At 38.2% G+C, this 3,171-nt stretch overlaps 1 long non-coding RNA gene across 1 annotated transcript in view; it reads right to left on the bottom strand.

Moving 5' to 3' along the window:
• Positions 1-2,093, bottom strand: part of LOC311116850 — a 5,941-nt gene extending 3,848 nt beyond the window's left edge. The window contains exon 1 of the long non-coding RNA XR_014611476.1: positions 2,020-2,093. This is a non-coding gene — a long non-coding RNA (uncharacterized lncRNA). The remainder of the gene's footprint in view (positions 1-2,019) is intronic.
• Between the last annotated feature and the right edge of the window lie 1,078 nt (positions 2,094-3,171).

The following is a 3,171-nucleotide window of genomic DNA, read 5'->3' on the forward strand; positions in this document are numbered from 1 at the left end:
ATACAGTATATGTGATGCAGTATATGTGATGCAGTATATGAGATACAGTATATGTGATGCAGTATATGTGATGCAGTGTATGTGATGCAGTATATGCAATACAGTATATGTGATGCAGTATATGTGATGCAGTATATGTTATGCAGTATATGCGATACAGTATATGTGATGCAGTATATGTGATGCAGTATATGCGATGCAGTATATGTGATGCAGTATATGCGATACAGTATATGCGATGCAGTATATGTGATGCAGTATATGTGATGCAGTATATGTGATGCAGTATATGTTATGCAGTATATGCGATACAGTATATGTGATGCAGTATATGTGATGCAGTATATGTGATGCAGTATTGGTGATGCAGTATATGTGATGCAGTATATGCGATACAGTATATGTGATGCAGTATATGTGATGCAGTATATGTGATGCAGTATATGTGATGCAGTATATGCGATGCAGTATATGTGATGCAGTATATGCGATACAGTATATGTGATGCAGTATATGTGATACAGTATATGTGATGCAGTATATGTGATACAGTATATAGTGATGCAGTATATGTGTTGCAGTATATGTGATGCAGTATATGGGATACAGTATATGTGATACAGTATACAGTATATGTTATACAGTATAAGTGATACAGTATACAGTATATGTGATGCAGTATATGTGATACAGTATACAGTATATGTTATACAGTATACAGTATATGTTATACAGTATATGTGATACAGTATAAGTGATACAGTATACAGTATATGTGATGCAGTATATGTTATACAGTATACAGTATATGTTATACAGTATATGTGATACAGTATAAGTGATACAGTATACAGTATAAGTGATACAGTATACAGTATATGTGATGCAGTATATGTTATACAGTATACAGTATATGTTATACAGTATATGTGATACAGTATAAGTGATACAGTATACAGTATAAGTGATACAGTATAAGTGATACAGTATACAGTATATGTGATGCAGTATATGTTATACAGTATACAGTATATGTTATACAGTATATGTGATACAGTATATGTGATACAGTATATGTGATACAGTATACAGTATAAGTGATACAGTATATGTGATAGAGTATACAGTATAAGTGATGCAGTATACAGTATATGTGATAGAGTATACAGTATATGTGATAGAGTATACAGTATATGTGATAGAGTATATGTTTAGTATCACGATACTCAATACCAAAACGATACCACAACCAACAAAAAGAAGGTGTATTAGACAAAGTGACAGAATGGCATTTGATCCAGAAAGATAAACTCAGCTACTGGTCTGTTCAATCGTTGGGCATCTTTCAGTCCCATGTCATTACATCGGAACATGTTTACGTCAACATTCTTCAGAGACAGCCATGTATGTATCAATGAATCCATTATACAATCAATCTGACTTTGTTTTTACCAATCTGACTACATTACAGCATAATGGCAATCATTTATTTGAATGGTAAAATCTCTATTGATAAACTTGGTCAATCAAGATGTGGCCTAGGCCTGTCCACAATACAGGTGCATACTCAATCGGAGGGTGTCATGCATTGAGTTATTGAGCTTGTTTTAGATGATTTCATGGGGCTACAGATGACAAACAGTCCCTTCCATTTAGAACTTATTTTATTGGCAACTGCTAGGAGAACATATTATTTTATTATAGAGTAGAGTAGATTAGAGCAAAGCAGGGTAAAGTAGATTAGAGTACAGTAGATTAGAGTACAGTAGATTAGAGTACAGCAGATTAGAGTACAGCAGATTAGAGCAGAGCAGAGTAGAGTACAGCAGATTAGAGTACAGTAGATTAGAGCAGAGCAGAGTAGATTAGAGCAGAGCAGAGTAGAGCAGAGTACAGCAGAGCAGAGTACAGCAGAGCAGGACAGAGCAGAGTACAGCAGAGCAGAGTACAGCAGAGCAGAGTACAGCAGAGCAGAGTACAGTAGAGCAGAGTAGAGTACAGTAGAGCAGAGCAGAGTACCTTGTAGTGGGAGGCCTAGTCCTGACTGCATTCTGTCGTGTAGAGACACGCCCCCTGACCAAGCCCTTGACAACGCTTTAGCAAGTTTACGCTCCGACATGATCTACAGAGGAGAGGAGAAGAGAGGAGGAGAAGAGAAGAGAAGAGAAGAGAAGAGAAGAGAAGAGAAGAGAAGAAGAGAAGAGAAGAGAAGAGAAGAGAAGAGAAGAGAAAAAGAGAAGAGAAGAGAAGAGAAGAGAAGAGAAGAGAAGAGAGGAGAGGAGAGGGAGAGGAGGGGAGGGGAGGGGAGGGGAGGGGAGGAGGAGAGGAGAGGAGAGGAGAGGAGAGAGGAGAGGAGAGGAGAGAGAGGAGAGGAGGAGAAAATTAGTTAGAATAACCAAGAGCAAGTCCCTAGAAATACTGTCAAGCCCAATCACCTGGAGTGACACTCCCTAGCTCTCTCTTCCCCCCGCTCATTCTCTCTCTCTCCTCTCTCTCTCCTCTCTCTCTCTCTCTCTCTCTCTCTCTCTCTCTCTCTCTCCTCTCTCTCCTCTCTCTCTCTCTCTCTCTCTCTCTCAATTCAATTTCAATTCAAGGGGCTTTATTGTCATGGGAAACGTATGTTAACATTGCCAAAGCAAGTGAAATAGATAATAAATATGAAATAAACAATACATATTAACAGTAAACATTACACTCAGAAGTTCCAAAAGAATAAAGACATTTCAAATGTCATATTATGTCTATATACAGTGTTGTAACAATGTGCAAATAGTTAAAGTACAAATGGGAAAATAAATCAACATAAATATGGGTTGTATTTACAATGGTATTTGTTCTTCACTGGTTGCCCTTTTCTTGTTGCAACAGGTCACAAATCTAGCAAATCTGAGTGAAATATGTGTCTCTAATATGGTCACACATTTGGCAGGAGGTTAGGAAGTGCAGCTCAGTTTCCACCTCATTTTGTGGGCAGTGTGCACATAGCCTGTCTTCTCTTGAGAGCCAGGTCTGCCTACGGCGGCCTTTCTCAATAGCAAGGCTATGCTCACTGAGTCTGTACATAGTCAAAGCTTTCCTTAAGTTGGGTCAGTCACAGTGGTCAGGTATTCTGCCACTGTGTACCTCTCTGTTTAGGGCAAATACCATTCTAGTATTATTGTTAATTCTTTC

Source organism: Coregonus lavaretus, assembly GCF_964263955.1.
Source record: "Coregonus lavaretus genome assembly, contig: HAP1_SCAFFOLD_5683, whole genome shotgun sequence".
Lineage (NCBI taxonomy): Eukaryota > Metazoa > Chordata > Actinopteri > Salmoniformes > Salmonidae > Coregonus > Coregonus lavaretus.